At 39.0% G+C, this 20,595-nt stretch overlaps 1 long non-coding RNA gene across 1 annotated transcript in view; it reads right to left on the reverse strand.

Annotated features, from left to right (window-relative positions):
• Positions 1-15,394, reverse strand: part of LOC144340726 (uncharacterized) — a 67,390-nt gene extending 51,996 nt beyond the window's left edge. Inside the window, exon 1 of the long non-coding RNA XR_013417017.1 lies at positions 15,283-15,394. This is a non-coding gene — a long non-coding RNA (uncharacterized LOC144340726). The remainder of the gene's footprint in view (positions 1-15,282) is intronic.
• Between the last annotated feature and the right edge of the window lie 5,201 nt (positions 15,395-20,595).

Here is a 20,595-nt window from a genome sequence, read left to right on the forward strand (position 1 = left end):
ACCTCTGTAAATGCAGGCAATACAGTCTGACTTCTCTGAGTCCTGCTGGTAGGAATAGCAAAGAAGATTATGCCTGCAAATAAGAAATGTTAATTCTGCTTAACTACAACAAATCCCAGTTAGGCTTTGTTGGATAAGACATACCTTTCATTCTCTACACACCCTTCTGAGAAAAGTACAAGCGGGCAGGTGGGAAAAATGGAGCTCAGGAAAGTAAGGCAATTTGCCTTTGTTTATTTAGTGACAGATAAACAGCTGACAGGTTTTTCTTTCACCGGGCTTTATCTGACTCTGGATCCAGATCCATGATGAAATGGAGCCATTGCCCCAGGACTATGCTCCAGGGGTCATTCAGAATGGTCTAAGGAAAATTTCAGCTTCCTGTGATTCTGTAATGGCCCCAAACAGATATAATTTAAATCTGCTTTAACTAGCCACAGCAGCAATATTGCCCAACATGTAGGAAATACTTGTGTATATCAATGGGGTTCTATGTTCGTCGAAGCTCAGGAGAGGTTGCTTTAAACGAAATAGTCTGCTCGCTGAAGTCCAGACCTTCATGTGCTATTTAAATGAAGGCTCTCCAGAAGAAACATCTGGTCCACTCCGTTCCCTAGATTATTTGGCCAAGGATCCTTTCTTTTTTTGGTAGGGTATCCAGTAAGACTGGTGTTCAGTGGCAGATGCGATCGGAAGCCCTGACCTAAAGTGGATGGTGTGCTTATCGCCAACCCTGCCCTCCCAGTGCACACCTTAAAATGATGTGCCAAAACAGGCTGTTTCACGTCAACATGGTAACTCCAGTAACCAGCATTTAAGATATTGAGGTCTTCCAAAATAAAATATTTTTGAGAAAAGTGAAATATTAATTGTAATTTTCCAATATAATTCCACATAGTTGTTTCTCAGTGGCTAGCTCCGTCAGCTCAGGTAAATGAAATCTCTTTCAGGCCTTCATATATAGGACAGAACAGTCTCAGTCTATCTCCTCCTCAACACATGCCTCTAAGTCTGAGCGTTCTGCCCTCCACCCTCTCCACAGTTCTGGTGGCTCCCTCCCGTCTCCTGTGTCCGATTCTTCCTTTCAGCAATGAAGGATGCATTCTGTTGCGTGGTCAACATAGGCTCTGGGAATTCAAGGAGACACAAGACACAGCCTCTGCTCCCAAGGAGCTTAGATTCTTATCTCTGGGATTGCTGTATCTGCTCAGCTGCCTGGCTTTATTCCCTGACTCTAAGGACTGAGGATCATTAGTGGGGTTCTCCTGCCCCCTGCAGCAGCACTGAGGGGCCCTGCATTGGCTCTGCTCTGGATTTTCCCATGACTTCCCAGCACACCCACAGCTGCCACCTCTGCCCCGGCTGTTTCACTGAGCAAGGCTGGGGCTGCTGCTGGAGCTGCACGCGGTGATTTTCGCTGTGTTTTCCACTGCACAGGCTGCTTTTTCCCCAAATGGTAAAGACTGCTTCTACTATACAACTTTGCAAAAACAGGTGAAAGAGAGAGAGGAGATGGGAGAAAGAGACTCCAGTCACCTGCATGCTATCGGTTCTGGGAAGCCAGGAGACAAAGAGCTGTCACCCAGTCCTCCATGTTTCACAAGGGGACTCTAAACAGCGTCGAAGAGCAGCTTCAGTGCCCGCCTAACTGTAGCGCTGGGCAGTGCCACTCACAGCCTTTCCATGCATAGCTCAGGAGGCCACCAGCTCACTTGGAAGCCCTGTGCTGGGAACCCCCTTTCATTAACAGAGTTTATGCTTATCCTTGCAGCTCTCCCTGCTCCCACTCACACAGGATTTTCTTTCATCACTCTAATTTCAAAATTATACCCAGGAGAGAGGGAAGGAGATTCTACTCCTTATTTCCTCTGCTCTGAGCTGCATGGTCCCCTTTTCCCCAGGCTCAGAGGCCATTTAATGCAATTGTAGGCTTGCCCAGGAGCAGAACCACCATTTATCATCTCACTTCTAGGAGAAATGGTGATGCCTGGAGCACAGATTCAGGCACCAGGGAAAGCAAGCCTATTTGATGATTGAAGGGATAAATCCAAGGGTCACTCTACCTTCTGATATAAAAGCTTTAGAAATGAAAGTTTATGCATTGGGGACTTCTTTTATTTAGGCTTTGACTGACAGATCCTCCAAACCCATCAAAAATAAAAGAGCAAAGACAGCCTGAAAGTAAACTTTGTTCCATATAACTTCAAAGGTGAGATGGGGGAGGAGAGGGAAACTACAGTCCCCAGGCAATAGGTAGCAGGGAGCACCCTGCCAAAAGGTGCAGAAGTTGATCTCCAACATCTTGGACAGCTAATGGCTCCCATCTTGCTCATTATAAGAGTTGGCCCTTACCCTGTAAATCAGGATAGGAGGCAGTGGTAGCTTAGCATCCTGCTTTGAAAGGATGCTGACTCCTACCATAGATCATCTGGAAAACTCCAATCTAAATTCTAGGGGAAAAAGAGATCCTGAAACCTCAGTTTTTTCCTCTATTATTTTCCACATAATAAACACTATATATTATTATTTATTATTTCTAGAAATAATATTTATATACAAATATATGTATCATATACATATAAATATTCTAGAAATAATATATACAAATATATGTATCACATATTTATATATATGTTATTTCCAGAAATAATATATAAATTTATATAAATACTATAAATAATTATATATTATTTTATAATAGAAATATTATATATTATTTATAGTATTTATTATGTGGATGGAGATCAACACACTTCAATGAATATTAACAGCCCATTGCACTTAGGAATAAACATCACACTCTAAAGTTGCCTTGAAGGCCCTACCTGACCCCACATTTCCTCCAGGTGTCCCAAGCTCATGTCATATCAATCTCCATGCCTGCTGCTCTGGTCTTTTTTCAGACCCTCTCAGGTGCCATGCCACTTCCTGCCTCAAGGTCTTCATGCAGGTGTTCCTTCTGCCTGGAATTAATGCCCAGCTCAAATGTCACTTCCTCAAGGACTCCTTCCCTTACCCTTGACCTAGGTTGGACCCCATCACTCACTTCCATAATATATTTCCATAGTCTCTTTTGCCTCCTAGTACTTTTCAAAATGGAAATTAAATAATTTATTGGATCATTGGCTGTTTCATGCCTCTCTCCTCCCACTCAACTAGCAGAAAGAAGTGTGGAGGCAGCCAATATTATTTGTAAAATGAAGGAAAGAAACCATAGAGCTTAAAAACAAATGTCAAAGCAACCTCTCTGAGGTCACAGCTTCCGTAGAGATAAGATATTGCATAGAGTCAAGGACATAAACTCAAGCCAGACTGCCTGGATTCTCATCTTTGCTCTGACACTTACCAGTTGTGTGTCTTTGGGGAATCTGCATGAACTCACTCTTTCTCAAATTGCTTTTTTCTAGAAATGAGCTATTTGGGTTATTTAACCTCCAAGCTCTGTTATTTTTGCTTTTTGTTTTATTAAGTTTTCACGCAGGTTGTAGGCTGCCTGAGGCCATGGTCTGCTTAGATTAAATGGTGTCTTTTACTGGGCCTGGCTGAACTCTCCGTCCACGGGTCTGGAGTTATGGGATTTCATTTCATTTCCTTAAACCAAAGTGTAGGTGTACACTGTTCATTCAATGACCATGTGATGTTTTGTATAAAGCTGATGTCTACGGATCATGGCCATTTGAAGTGTTTTGACATGTAACTATTATTTTTATTGCCAAAACAGTGTCCACAACATGATCTTCACGGGGTGGAGATGACGGATTTTATTGTACAACAATAAAATCTCGGAGTGGTATCTCATCTTTCTTTGCTTTCCTTGATATCTCTCTTCTTCCCAAACTGAGGAAGTTACATCACGTAGGCTCTCACCCTCAGCAGGATACTTTCCAAAGGGTTCATGTGGTGTGAGGTATATGTATACATACACACACGCACATACATTTATACATATACACACATAAACACACATACATATATGCATATACATATGTCACCTCACCTTCTTTTGCCCTGAAAACTTAATTTACCAAAAAGCACCCTTAATATGTCGAAAGCACCACTCAACATAATCATAATCAGAAGAATCCAAATTCTGATATTGCAATCACTCAAACTGGATTTTTTCCTAAATTCTAATACTCAGGTTTCTTTGTGATGAGTCATATTTACCCAATATACACAATGTTAGGTGAAAAAAGGCTGAGACAGTGAGTGAAGCTCAGCATTATGATGCTTCCCAACTGGTTGTTTCTTGTATAATCTGGTGTAGGAGGAGAGCTCAGCAATGCTGAATGTCATTCTCACCATCTATTACTGGTATTTCCTATGCTTGTGAAACAAATACATACATATATACATATATATTTTACACACATATTCTATATATTATGTGTAAATATATAGAATAAAATGCAGCAGATTACATAACTAATTAGAAAAGTAGGGACACAGGACTGAGGTTGTCTCTGGGTACCTAGCCCAGCTGCTTCAAACCAGCCACCACAGGATCAATTAGGGTATGACACCATCTCATCTTCAGTATAGCTACAAGGAACAAATTGACCACATGATCGTTCAGGATCATCCAGGATTTCATACACTCTTAGTCCATAAATTCCACAAGCCAGCATCCCTCCACACTTGACGTGTGTCTTTCCAGCTACTCAAACATAGGAGTAGGAACCAAGACTTGGCATACATTTGCTCATCAAAACTTGCTTAAGTCCAAGTTTGGCGACTCGTGTCTCCTTCAACGAGTGATTCTACCCGATTTTACTGCACAATAACATTCGCTTTAATTTGTTTCTATTTATCTGCCATTAATTTCAAATAATTTTGCTTACATTTTATCCACAAGTTCATGAGATAATTTGCTACCTGAGATCTTCAAAGCGACTCTGTTTAAAATTATTATAAGCACGTGATTCTTCTAAAGCCTCACTGTGGAATATTATGACAAAATAGCAGGAACATAATTTTAACACACATAAAGATCATTACCATGCAGCTGTGCAAGTATGTCTTTCCTGTACTGAGGTCCACAGTCCATTCTGTTTTTGCATACTAGATAAAGAGAGTAACAATTTAGCACCCCTTGATTTTCTTTTCCTGAAATCTATTGAGGAGGTAGGTAAAGGCCTCAACAACCTAAGCTTTGTGCTAAATATCTGCAACAGTCCTTCTGCAAAAACTAGAACAAAATAATTAAGAAGTTATTTAAGCAACCATTTGCCACAAACCAGATTGAGGGATTTGAAATATGTACAAATATTTTTAAATAACCCTTCAAAGGGGAAATCCATACTAATAAGTAAGGGCTGCTGCAGCTCCTGCTGCTGGCTCTGCATCCTGGGAGTACATATGAGTCAATATAAGCAGATTCCAACATTTTTCATCTTCCCTATGGTATCTAAAGAAATACTCTGATTTTAACTGCTACAAATCTGGGGCAGAGCCTTTTCTAATAAGATTCCATAATCTTCACAGCACAATACTCTCTGTGTTAGAGCAATCCCACGACTCATAATTCCCCAGCAGTTAGCGTGCCAGGGTGAACTTCTGAGTCTCAGATAACATTAAGGCTGTGGTTTATGCCCTGATTGATAACACAGTCAATGGAGGCAACCTGTCCCAGAGAAAGGATCCAGAAAGCTTTGCATAGTGTTTACGATACAGATAACCTCCTGGCTGACATCTGTGGAGAAAAACCTTTGATGGATGAAAGAGGCTATAAGATCCTGTGCACCCAGATAGCTCTGGTGAATTTCTCGTATATCACTCTTTAGACAATTATAGCTCTTTATTTCTTCTATTGGGTCACAAACGCTTAACTGATTTTTATAGCAATATGTTTTGCAGAGAGTATTTGATAAATATAATGAAATCATTTTATGCTAGATCCCAGGGGACAGGCCAGGGGAATGCTGTCAAAAGACAATATTTCTTTGTTATACATATTAGGCCCCATACTATTACTGGAGCCTGAGTCTCACTGGAATGTTTAAGAGCCTCCCACACCAATAAGTCCTCTAATTGCTCACTAATCAAAGTGTGGCCTGTGGCCCAGCAGCATCAGCACCCCCAGGGATCTTGTTAGAAATGCAAAATCTCAGGCTCCACCCTAGACCTACTGAAGCAGAATTTGAAGATTAACAGGATTCCTGGATGTTCCCGTGCACATTAAAGGCTGAAAAGCACTCCTCTATTGCATCTCAGTGCAAGTTGCAGCCACAGGCTGTCAGTAACCAACAGGAGGAGATGGGATGAGGTTACCAAGTGACCCAGTTCCTTTACATCCTTTTCCTCTAACATCCCTTCCGCGGCTGTTTGGCATTGACTGGTGGACTTAGACTGAGACTGACATGGCTCAACTAGGACATGAATTATTTGTGATCTAGTAAACACACAAGGTTGTCATGCCTTAGAGAAAAGCAGAAAGGGAAAAATGCACTTGCAGAAAATCTGGGAGAAGAATGTCCACGGTTGATGGAGAAAATCCTTAAACTGACAGAGTAGCTTGTTGGATATGGTGTGTACAGAGCAGAACTTGTATACCCTGAAGTCTACCAGCTCCTCAGGTACAGTCTACCTATACTTATAACTTTAGTCTACCATTATTCAATCCATCACTAATAAGTTCCACTAGTCTCTTACAGAATATCCCAACTAAATGAGTTAGTTATTACATACGAAAGGCTAATATGACACACGTAAAGCAAAGACAAATGAAGAAGAAGAAATAAAATATTATTTAGACTTTGACCTTCTGGTGCACTGAAGTTTGTGGTTTTTAGAGAATGTGAGACCAGTTACCATGTGAATACCCTTTAGAAATTAATCATTGCTTTGAGACCCTCTTAACTGATTAAACTGAACATTAAGTTTTTGAGCTACCAAAGGAACTTCCCTAGAGACCTTTAAAAGATCAATAAGCTGAATAAAGAGCTGCAAAGAGGAGCTCCCTGTGCAGAATGCTGGAGATCAAGCACCTGGTACCATGCTGGAAAGCCACTGAAAAGAGACTACCCTTTGCTGAGAAGGGAGACTTTTACCTCTAAGTGGCAGGTTTCTGGAACAGAAATTACTGGATTGTTCTGTTGTTGGCTAAAGAGACTATTCAATTTGACTGTTTCCTTGTAATAGCAAGAGAGCCCAGAACGTATCAGCTTTCATGTTTTGCAGGAAATGAAAACTAATGGAGCTGGATTATTTTATTTGTGAAGACACTGGGTCAATCAAGAACAGCTCTGGGGTCCTATCACTGTTTTGCATTCTGTCAGGTCTGCTGGCGGCTGAGATGGATACAGAACAATGCTTTTGTAAATGAATGGAAATGTCTGACACAAACGATAGAGCTCAAATCTTTTCAAAGCTATTATATTAACATACAAAAGATCCTTCAGCCAAACTAGGTCATGGGACCACAAGCAAGAAATACTTACTGTTGTTTCTGCCTTTTCCTCTATCATTGTTGTACTTGATGACATTGGATTATGACATTTATGATATATCTATACGGCGTTCACACTTTACAAAGCACTGTCACATACACCATTTTATTTAATACTCAGAACATCCCTGTGAGAAATGTATGAACATCTCTGTGTTATAAATTCTCAATTCCAGAGCTCTGTCCAACTTCTCATGGGTAACAATGAAAGAGACACTGTGTTTCCTTGATAGAGGGAGGCCAGTAATTATATGATATTTAATTTTATCTGTCAAATTGACTGGATCATGAGATGCCCAGATATCTGCTTAAACATTATTTCTGGATGTGTCTGTGATGGTGTTTCCAAAAGAGTTTATGACTTGAATCAGTAAACTGAGTAAAGTGGATTTGCCCTCCCCAATGGGGATAGGCATCACTCAATCCATTGCGGGCCTCAGTAGAACCAAAAGGCCAAGGAAGTTTAAATTTACTCTCTATCAGACTGTTTGAGTTGAGACATCTCCTGCCCTCAGCTCTCCTGGTTTTCAGGCCTTCAGACTCCAGATGGTGTAGACTAGAATCTACACCACCAGCTCTCTGGATCTCAGGCCTTTGAATTACACTATCAGCTTTACTGGATCTCCAGCTTACAGACAGCAGACCATGGGACTTCTTAGCCACCATAATTGCATGAACCATTGCCTTATGATAAACTTCTTTCCAGATGTATCCTGTTGGTTTTATTTCTCCGGAGAACCTTGACTAAGACACTTAAGAAGCAGATATATCAAGTCTCTTCCTGATGCCATGAGAAATAATTCAAAATTTTACCAAAAATGTAGAGAAGTGAATTGTAAATGGAGAATTTTAGCTTTCATGCTGTGTCATTTCCTACAGTAATAACACTGTGCAGAACTCTCTTCCCTGATCTTGAAACGCAGTTCCTCTTTCTACACTTTGTAGTTCTACTTATCTCTCGGAATTGATGTAAGGTCCTTCTCCTCCGTGAAGCCTTCGTAGCACATTCCAGCCAGAAAGTTGAACAGCAGAGATATTGACTACACGTGAGTTTTCATATAATGCCTTGTATGACGGTTAGTGTATTAGTCCATTCTCATGCTGGTATGAAGAAATACTCAAGACCAGGTAATTTATAAAGGAAAGAGGTTTATTTGACTCACAGTTTCGCAGGGCTGGAGAGGCCTCAGGAAACTTACAGTCATGGCAGAAGGGGAAGCAAGCATGTCCTTCTTCACGTGGCAGCAAGAGAAAAGTGTCAAGCAAGGAGAAAAGCCCCTTATAACACCATCAGATCTCATGAGAACTCACTCACTATCCTGAGAACAGCAGCATGACAGAAAATACCCTTATGATTCAGTTATCTCCACCTGGTCCCACCCTTGACACATGGAGATTATTACAATTCAAGATGAGACTTGGGTGGGGACACAGAGCCAAACCACACCACTTTGCCCCTGGTGCCTCCCAAATCTCATGTCATCACATTTCAAAACACTATCATGCCTTCCCAAAAGTCCCCAAAATTCTTAACTCCTTCTAGCCTTAACTCAAAAGTCCGAGTTCAAGGTCTCATCTGAGACAAGACAGGTCCCTTCCACCTATGAGCCTGTAAAATCAAAAGCAAGTTAGTGACTTCCTAGATACAGTGAGGGTACAGGCATTGGGTAAATGCACCCATTCCAAATGGGAGAAATTGGCCAAAATAAAGGGGCTACAGTACCCGTGAAAGTGTGAAATCCAATAGGGCATTCACTAAACCTTAAAGTATCAAAATGATCTCTTTTGACTCCATGGTCATATATTCAGGTCACATTGATGCAAGAGGTGGGCTCCCATTGATGCAAGAGATGGGCTCACTCTTGGGCAACTCTATCCTTGTGGCTTTGCAGGGTGCAGCCCCCTGCCCCAGCTACTTTCACAGTTGGCATTGAGTGTCTGTGGCTTTTCCAGGTGCATAGTGCAAGCTGTTGGTGGATCTACCATTTTGGAGTCTGGAGAACAACAACCCTCTTCTCACAGCTCCACTAGGCAGTGCCCCAGTGGGGACTCAGTGTGAGGGTTCCAATCCCACATTTCACTTTGGCACTGCCCTAGCAGAGGTTCTCCATGAGGGCTCCATCCCTGCAGTAGACTACTGCCTGGATATCCAGGAGTTTTCATATATCCTCTGAAATCTATGTGGAGGTTCCCAAACCTCAATTCTTGTCTTCTGTGCACCTGCAGGACCAACACCATGTGGAAGCTGCCAAGGCTGGGAGCTTGCACCCTCTAATGCAACATCCTGAGTTGTACCTTAGCCCCTTTTAGCAATGGCTGGAGCAGCTGGGATGTAGTCTGTAGGCTGCACGCAGCAGGGGTCCCCTGGAACTGGCCCAGGAAACCATTTTTCCCTTCTAGGCTTCGGGCCTGTGATGTGAGGGGCTTCCACAAAGGTCTCTGACATGCCCTGGAGAAATTTTCCCCATTGTCTTGGTGATTAACATTCAGCTCCTTGTTACTTATGCAAATTTCTGCAGCAGGCTTGAATTTCTCCCCAGAAAATGGGGTTTACTTTTGTATTGCATAGTTGGGCTGCAAATTTTCCAAACTTCTATGCTCGGCTTCCTCTTGAGTGCTTCATTGCTTAGAAATTTATTCCACCAGATACCCTAAATCATTTCTCTCAAGTTCAAACTTCCACAGATCTCCAGGGCAGGGCCAAAATGCCACCAGTCTTTTGCACAGCAAGAGTGACATTTACTCCAGTTCCCAACATGTTCCTTATCTCCGTCTGAGACTCCCTCAGCCTGGACTTAAGTGTACGTATCATTATAGCATTTTGGTCAAAGACATTCAACAAGTCTCCAGGAAGTTGCAAACTTTCCCACATTTTTCTCTCTTCCTCCGAGCCTTCAAAACTGTTCCAACCTCTGCCTGTTACCCAGTTTCAAAGTTGCTTCCACATTTTTGGGTATCATTACAGCAGTGCCACATTCCCGGTACCAATTTATTGTATTCTTCCATTCTCATGCTGGTGTGAAGAAATACTCAAGACTGGGTAATTTATAAAGGAAAGAGGTTTAATTGGCTCACAGTTCCACCAGGTTGTGAGGCCTCAGGAAACTTACAGTCATGGCATAAGGGGAAGCAAACACATCCTTCTTCACATGGAAGCAGGAGAGAAAAGTGCTAAGCAAAGGGGGAAAGGCCCCTTATAAAACCATCAGATCTTGGGAGAACTCACTCACTGTCATGAGAACAGCAGCATGGTGTAAACTGCCCCCATGATTCAATTATCTCCACCTGACCCTGCCCTTGACATGTGGAGATTATTACAATTCAACGTGAGATTTGGGTGGGGACACAAAGCCAAACCATATTAATTAGGCATATCCACAACTTGCCTGCCTATTTTGAGTGTAGGTTCTGAAATGCAGGAACTGTATATTAGGGGTGAACCATACAGCCTCATATGGAAACCATGGGCTTTAATTTAGCCATATCTAGGTTCAAATCCCAGTGTTTCCTCTTCACAGCCATGGAAACTTTCTTGTTCCTCTATTAAGACAGCTTAATAGAATAATGTCTATAATTTTAGTTAAAGTACATCAGGTTATTAGCATTATAATAGGTTCAATGTCAAATATTTTAAGTTTTAATTCTAGGCATGAGCAGGTAAAATGCTGTCAAGAATGCACAGTCCAAGGATAGTCAGTTCCTATTCTAACCATAAGGGCCACACTCCAGGAGTGACTACTGCATTTTCTCCACCTGCTGATATCTTCATCTGCAACAGACATTTTGCTAATTTGCATACTAGATGTCAGAAACCATTTTCTCCCTTGATAAAAACAAGATTCTGTTAATTTGTATGATAGATATAAAAGTTGGCTTTCATTAACAAAATTAGAGGCACTCAAGATTTCAGGATTGATCAAAATAGAGTCCTGCATGCCATTGCATGACGAGAGGATAAGAGTTCATCAAGGTCTGTACCTTACATTCCTTGGAGACTGTATTTAAGGCTGGATTCCTAACTGATTCTTACTCTAGTCATTTCTTGAAGGGACTCCTGACTGCATGATACTGCTAAGAGGATACAGAACACTGCTTTAGCCACATAGAAACCCTTCATGTGGAGGTGGCCAGAGCTCCGACAAGCCAGGACTTTATTGATCACTTGTCCTTTCTTGAGATGTTTTATTCACTTGGCTTCAGGGTCACCATCATTCAAGACTGTCCTACCTCACTGGCCACTCCCGTTCCCTCTCCATGGCTGACTCTCCCTTATCTCCCTGGAAACTCTGATATGTTAGAGTGGCCAGGGCTCAATCCACATAATTCTCTGTCTTCACTCATTCCATAGGTAATATTATCTGATAACTTTAAATGAACATTAATATACTGATGATCCTCCCTCATCTCTTTCATCTGCCTTGACATCTTTTGGCAGATGTTTAATAAATATTTTAAACTTAGCATGCCTATTAACCAAACTCCTTATCATCTTTCCTATAATTCTATCAGTACACAGCAACTCTATCCCCTCAGCTGCACAGGCCAAAAGACCTTGGATTTATCCTTGACATTTTGCTTTCTCTCGCGCCACATATCCAATCCATCAGCAAATTCTGCTGGCTTTTACTTCAGAATTCTGCTTCTCTTCTTCTTGATCACTATCACCCTCTCATCAACTCTATCCTAGGTTATTGAAAGCCTTCCAATTAGCCCCAATAGGATCAGGGGCTAATACACAGGAGGCAAGGTGAGGCTGCTAAAAGCTCTTTCTGACCTTGCCATACATCTGCTCAAAAAGCCCAAGTTTTCTCAGTGACCCATGAGGTCTTATAATCTGACCCTCCCACCCCTTCTCCTGGATTTTCTGACCTCATCTCCCTTCATTCCCCCTCCCAATTGCACTGGCCCTCTTGCTGTTCTTCTGACAAGCCAAGCATTCTATTTTCAGTAGCTTTGTGCTGACTCTTTTTTTCTGTGTGAAAATGTCTTCTTCCAGATTTCTTCTTGGCTTTCTTCCCCACTTTGTAAACAAAGCAGATCTCATACATCACATGATAAGGGAAGCCTTTCCTAATTGTCCTGTGTAACAAATCACCCCTCGGCATTTCCCATTCACCTTCTTGTTTCTCTACAGCTTTTATCATTACCTGATATACAATAGATACACTTACTCACCCATGGTTTCTGTACCTCCTTATTAGAATGTGAACAGTATGGGACTTTCCACCTTTATAGCCAGAACTTAAAAACTCGAACATAGTAGGTTACATTCAGTAAACATTCAATACATGCTTATTGAATGAGTAGCAACTGCCCACAACTTTCGTTGTCATCATTATCATTACCATTGTCCCTCAAAGCCTCATCCCAGGGCCTTCCTTTGGAGAAGTATATAATGTCTCAGTGCTGATGGTAAACATGTTGTGAGTTCATGGTGATAAACATAAATTTCTGCTTCCACCTAAGCATTCAGAGATTCATAACCCCATAATTTAGACAGAGTTAGCCCGCAGGAAATTCTCTAGCAATAAAAGACCTACTTCTACTCACTTAGAGGTTATTGATAATGATAGTGCTTAAGATGATTTTTAAGAAAAATCAAGGACAGTACTGGACACTGAATAGCACATGGAAAAGATGGTTTTTGCATCCTTTAGGTAATCTATAATAGTTACTTCTGTCTAATATGATGAAACTAAAATTTCTGGCCCTAAAATATCTATATCTATTTTTATATTTTCTTTTTTTTGAGATGGAGTCTTGTTCTGTCACCCAGGCTGGAGTGCAGTGGCATGATCTCAGGTCACTAAAACCTCTGCCTCCTGGGTTCAAGCGATTCTCCTGGCTCAGCCTCCCAAGCAGCTGGGGTTACAGGCACACACCACCACGCCCAGCTAAGTTTTGTATTTTTAGTACAGATGGGCTTTTTCCATGTTGGCCAGGCTGGTCTTGAACCTCTGGCCTTAGGTGATCCACATGCCTCAGCCTCCCAAAGTGCTGGGATTACAGGCATGAGCCACCGCGTGTGGCCTTATTTTAATATTATTCTTAAAAGATAAAGTATGTATAAATAGTTGATATATTTGTTCTAGCTCCCATTTGACTGCCTTCTGCCATACAATTGCAATGTGAAAGGTAATACACTCTTTTTGCTATCAATAATTATTTTTTACTGGGCCAAAATCCTGTTCTAGTCGTAGCATGTCATTCCCACATTTGTTCATTTTCCTAAAGTTCTATTAATAAATTCTCTATTATCCCAAAAATCTATAAGCGATTAAGCACAGAAATAATTGTAAATTTAAAATCTACACATAGGATTAGTTCAAATACTTGTGTTGTGAATAATTCAAGTTCCCCCCCAAAACTTGCATTCCATTGCTGTGTTATTTATTCTGGAAGTGGAAATACAGCAAGACTTTATTCATATGGGCTTCACAAATTGGGAATTTGAACAAATTCAGACAAGGTGAATCTGAAGGTTATCTTTGATAAGGATGTTCTTCTTAATAGAGTATATAGATTAATTTGGTAACCAAATATAAATGACAAATAAGCATTTGAGATTAAAACTTTTGCAAAACCTTGGAAATATAGGCAACTATTTTTTTTTCTTTTTTTTTTAATTTAAGGTAAGAAGTATTTAAATGTTCATTCAATTATTTTGGTATCATTTAGTAAAGTATCCAACCTAATAGCAAGATCCTTTCGACACTGATTTGTTTCAGTGGTTCCCACAATGCTTTGATTTTATTATTTTAATTTATAGGTAATTCCTCTAGGCACTAGCTCTGTAACTGACATTGATTTATAAATATTATTATTAATAGTTTATAAGCAATAAACTGCATTACCATTGTCTTAACAGAATATCGTAAAGTGAGTGACAGGTAAACAATAGTTACTTATTTCTCAGAGTTCCGGTGACTGGAAAATCCACTATCAAGGCTCCAACAGTTTCAGTGTCTGGTGAGGGCCAACTTTCTGGTTTATAGACAGTGTCTTACAGCTCTGTCCTCACATGATGGAAGGGGCAAAGCAGCTCTCTGGGTCCTCTTTCGTAATAGCTCTAATCCTATACCCATAGGCTTCACCTCCTAATATATAAACTTGGGGCTTAGGATTTCAACATATGAATTCTTGGGGGACACAAAATTCAGTTCATTGCAACAGTTAAGTTCTGTAATTTAACATGCTTATTATTTTAGAATTGCTCTTCCCCATCTAGTCTGAGTTACTAATATATTAGCACATAAGACTGCTCCATGTACATAGAAACATTGAAACAAGGATCACTAACAGTTTTTGATTAAAGCAATTTAAGTGCAGTTTACCTCTGATAAAATTTTGTTTTCAATTTAAAATAAGCATATTTTAGTAAATTTGCCTTGCTGTCTTTGAGACATCAAACTGTTTGCTCAGGTAAAAATTTGAAAAATTAATTATATTCTAAACCCACAAGAAAACTGTATGTTTTAAATTTCACTGCAAGAATCACTAGCATTATATAAAATATCAATACTTAGTAACACTAATTTAACAAGGACAGATTTTCAAAACAGGCATTTAACTTGGAAACATTGCTTTAACCTTCCTATGCTAAAAAAATACAAAATATTTCCTGTGTTAAAAAATATAACACAAAAAAATACAATACACAAATACTGAATATTTACTAATTCACTATTTATTAGCTTGTTTGTTGTTTTTATTACTTGAAATACCTCAAGGAGCTGTCAGATCCACAAATCAAATAGTTTAGTCACAAATCATATGAATTAAAACTATCTCAGCTGATACAATGTTGGTTTATAGAAAAAAAATTTATTTTGTACCTGATGGTCAACAAACTAGCAGTTTGCTTTTCCAGAAGGAAAGGGAATTTCAGTGACAAGAGTCCTCTGAAAGCTTCTGCGTCTGTTTCTCTGACATTCAAATATGGCCTTGTTCGTTCTCTAGGAGCCTCAAGGCTTGAAAGTCATCCAAGAGCCAGGGACCAATCTAAAGTAGATTGGCTTATACCCAAATTTAATGAAACTTCCTTAGAGGAAACTGATTTCCCTCATTATCCTTTATGTAGATAATATGTGGAATTAATTCTCCTTTACTAAGTTATCATTACATTGAGCACACAAACACAGATATAATGTCATTAAAAGTAATGGAATGAGTTCATCCACTGTTGACTTTAATGGTTTATATCCTCTCCAGTGTCCCAGAGAAATGCCTCTGTCTCTCCGCTTTAGCAGATTAAAGGTCAGGCCTAAGGTTACCAAATTTCATGCTCACTAGAGAAATATCTGCTCTCTCTCAGGCCTTACTCCCTTCGAACTCTGAACGAAGCTGGAAGGAGCAGACAAAACTGTTCTACAAGACTTCTTTCCAACGTGACAGCAACAGGCACAGATATATATTTCTACACATTTGTTTTGCAATGTAATTGAAAAACACAATTTTATTTTTAAAATAAAATGATAAGAAATTAAACCTGAGATATTTAACTTTAACATTTATTATGGATTTTTCCTTTCCGGGTATTGGAATTAGTATTTCCTTTTAAATATTCAACAATCATACTTACATACTTATTAATATTCAGAGTGAGTAAAGCCTGAACACGTAACACCTTTACATTTTAAGCATCAATCTTGTTGTTCATTTTGCTAAAGTAAAACCTCATCAACCTTTATTTGCTACAAAAAAAAAAAATTTCACTAAGCATTTCTTGGCTATACACACACAAAAAAATTACGGAACTATAAATGCAATGTAAGCGAAATACACACACACACATATATTCATATATATATACACACACACACCCATGTATATATAATGTAAAATATATATTATATATACTAATATACCACATCACAGAAGCATAAGCTTACCCCATTTTAATTTTATTAGTTCAAAAAGCATTAAATTTCTATGTGTTAAGCACTACCATATTAACATTGAAAATATGAAGACAAACAATAAAGGTTTTGTGTCCTTAGAGGTAATAATTGAGGAGCGAAGGTAGACTTGCAGACTTAAGTAGACATCAGTAACTCTAATTACATGAGGAGTTCTCGACACACACCAAAATAAGTTTTTGGCATTAAAAAAACAATAAGGGGACAAACAAGACTTTCAGTCAAGATGTAATAACAGGGATCAAATTTACACTCCTATTACAAACAACCAAATGACCAAACAAAATATGTAAAATTATGGTTCTGAACACACTGGAAATGAGGGGTTGGGTTTGAAACAGATGAGTTGAATCATACCTATGATTGCCCCAGCTTACTTCCTAGAGGTAGTTTCCAGGTTCTGATGCAAAGACAAGAATCCAGGCAGAGCCCAGTGAACTCCCTGAGTTGAGGAGACAGAGTTGGGAGTCCAGGGAAGACAAGATTCCTGGTGTTTGCAGAGGAGAACACTGAAGAGGAGAGGGATACACAGAAAGAGAACTCCACAGAACTGCAGATGTTCACCACTGAGTATTTGGTTAAGCACCAAAGAGTGCCTGTGTTTAAGAAAACTACCCACGGCCAGGAAAGGGCCACTCAGAAGAATAAGAAGTAATAGCACCCAGGAATAACACATGGCCAGAAATCATGCCTATCCCCAATCACCAAAATGTAAATCCTCATAATTCATGGGCATCAGTTAAAGAATTAAGAGGGGTATTACCTCAAGAATGGGAAAAAATAATAGCTTTGTTCTGCCTAACAAAGTTTAAAAGCAAGAAGCTAAAACATTAAAGTATTTCCAAGTAACTTAACCACATTCAAATACAAAGCTCTAGAATATTCTTAAAATTCAACAATATCCAGCAATCAACAGGGCAAAATTTACAATGCCTGGTACCCATAAAAATGATAAAGTATGCAAAGAAGAAGGAAAAATACAACCTATAATAAAGAGAAAAAAGTCAACCAATAAAAATTAACCCAAGTATGACACTGATGGCATTAAAACAGTTATTACAACTGAATTCAATATATTCGAAAGGTAGAGAAAAAGTTGAACATTTTAAATAAAAGATATAAAAAAGACCCCATTTCAACGTTCAGAAGTAGAAATTACAATGTTTGCTTTGTAAAATACACAGGCTGAGAATAATGACAGATGACATTTCAGAAAAAAAGATTAGTGAACTTAAAAACATAGTAACAGAAACTATAAAAATGAAACACATAGAGAAAAAAAGACTTGCAAAAAGGAGTAGAGCATTAGTGAAATGTGAGATAATTTTAAATGACCAAATATATGAGCAATTGGAGTCCCTTAAAGGGAAGACCAAAAAAAATTTTGAAAAAATAATGGCTAAAACTTTCCAAATTTGATAAAATCCATATACTCACATACACACAGAGTTTAACAAAGCCCAAGTACAAACATATATATGACTATACCATGGCACATAATAAATCAATTACAGGAAGCCAATGATAAAAATACAAATCTTAGAAGCAGTTGGAGAAAAAGAGAAATTACACACAGAAGGACTAAAATATGGATAGTACAAGATTCCTTGTAAACGATGAAAGTAGGAAGACAATAGAGAAACATTTCTGAAGTACTAAAAGAAAAAAACAACTTAGATTTCTCTAATCTAAAAAAAGCTTTCAAAAACCAAGGTGAAACAAGGATTTGTTCACACCTACAAAAGATGAAAGAATTCATTAACAGCAAAACTAAATTACAATAAACACTATAGGAATTCTTTCAAGTAGAAGAAAAATGATGCTACGTAGAAACCTAGACCTGCACAAAGGAATCAAGAACAATGGAAATGATAAATACATGGGTAAATATAAAGATTTTATTCTTATAACTTAAATCTGTTTAAAAGACAACTGCTTAAAGCAAAACAATAACAATGTATTGTGGGATTTATAACATACATAAAGTAAAATGTATGACATTAATAGCACAAAATGTACACTAAACCCTAAAAGAATCACTTAAATGTCACAACCAAGAGTTATGGCTACCAAAAAAGGACAAAAAAAATGAAATTATAAAAAATAAACCAAAAAAAACAAAAAAATGAAGAAAAGTGAATAAAAAATAAGTAGAGATAAGTAGAAAACAAGGAATATGATGGTACATTTAAACAAAACTTTGTCAATAATTACACTACAATTAAATGGTTGAAATACTCCATTTTAAAAGCAGAAATTATAAAATTGGATAAGAGAGTAAGATAATTTATATGCTGCCTATAAGAAACCCATGTTAAATATAAAGACATAAATAGTTTTGAAGTAAAATATATGGGAAAAATTTGAAAAAATCAAAGGAAAATAAGAGTGGTTATATTGATATCAGACAACATAGAAAAAAGAATATTACAAAGAATATGACAAAGAAGTTCATGTTACAATAATGAAGAAATTCTTCAAAAAATAACAATCCTTAACATTAATCACCTAATATTGGAGCTCAAAATACATGACCACAATCTGAAATGCAAAGATATATCCACAAATATAGTCAGAGATTTCTGCACCCCTAGTGAAATAACAGGAGGAACAAATAGAAACAAAATCTTAAAGTTATACAATTATTGAACAATAATTTGATATAACATCTAATTTGATATAATTGAAAGTCATAGAATGTGCTACCCAGAAAACAGTATAACATATTGTTTTTAAATGAATGTATAACATTTAACATTGGTCAAGATAAACTACATTCTGTTCCACACAACAAATTTTAATAATTTAACCTTGGTATCATTGTCCTGCCTAGAGATCCTCCATCCTTGAGCCGCAGCATCACCAAATCACCCACAAACACACCCTACAATTTGCTCTGACTTTGGCAAGCACAGAAGACCAGTGGGTCCCTGGGAGTTGTAGATCCCTGGAGATGTAATCTTCGGCAAAGGCCACCCCTAAGCGAGGGGGAAGCACAGGCCGCCAAAGGCTCCCTTGAAATAAAGGCAACACAGACGCAGCACCAAACAGTGAAGGGGGCACCACTGACATCTGGGAACAGATGTGGAGAAAGAGTCCTCTTTAAATATCTGCTGTACACTGTTGCAGACACAGTAGTGGATCTTCTCACCCTGCCTAGTGAGCTTGCACTAAAAGAAAGCACTTTTCTCACTTTTTCAGCAGCTGCAAACCCACTGCAAGTGAGCAGAAACTAAACAAAAGCACTTTTCATGCCTTTCTGGTGGCTCCACCCCCACTAAAATCAGGGCTGTGCCTGCTCAGGCTTTCAGGAAGGGTGGGTTTCAACTCCCCCTCTCTACATGGAGTGGCAGTACCCCAGCAATGGAGGAGAAACCATGAAGTTACCTGCCCTAGACTGTGGGTCAAAGCTCTGCTCTGACCCCCATTCTAGTGATAACTGTCAGACAGGCAGATCTATAGCACAGAGCCATAGTGTGGTCAGGAACCAAAGGACAAAGCCTTCATAAACAGATGGTTGTGAGCCCCATGACAGGAGTGTGACAGTGAAGCAAACTGCATTACTGCCAGTCTAGGATGAGGAGCTGGTGAAGCCCCACCCCTGCCCCTTCCTCTGAGACTTTCAAGGCATCCCATCACGATCTCTTCCTGCCAACCTAATCAGGGCAGGTGCATCCAATAGGCACCAGACTATCTGCCAGCTCTTACTCTTAAGTGCCATCTACAGGACTGCAGCCTAAACTGCATCACCAAATGAAAATACATCCTCATAACAAGCAGCATCTGAGAAAGATATTGAACAGAAAGCATTCACAGCCGAGGAACCCAGAGAGAGCCTTGGCCCCATGAAAGCAACCAAAAAAAACACAAAAGCCAATCAATCACACACATACATAACATACACCATAGTCATACCCTCAAGGGAGAAAAGAACAAAAAAATTAAAAGCCCCATCCAAATGATAGAAAATCCAAAAAAAAGAAGACAGCTCCTTCAGATTAGAAAGAATCAGCACAATAACTCCGGCAGTACAAAAAGCCAGAGTGCTTTGTCACCTCCAAAGGATCTCATTAGCTCCCTAGCAATGGATCCTAATCAGATGGAAACATCTGAAATGATAGTTAAAGAATTTAAAATACGAATTGCAAAGAAACTCAATTAGATCCAAAAGAAGGTTGAAATCCACAAAAAAAAAAAAGTGAAAAAAAAAGATTCAGGATATAAAAGACA

Source organism: Macaca mulatta, chromosome 4, assembly GCF_049350105.2.
Source record: "Macaca mulatta isolate MMU2019108-1 chromosome 4, T2T-MMU8v2.0, whole genome shotgun sequence".
NCBI lineage: Eukaryota > Metazoa > Chordata > Mammalia > Primates > Cercopithecidae > Macaca > Macaca mulatta.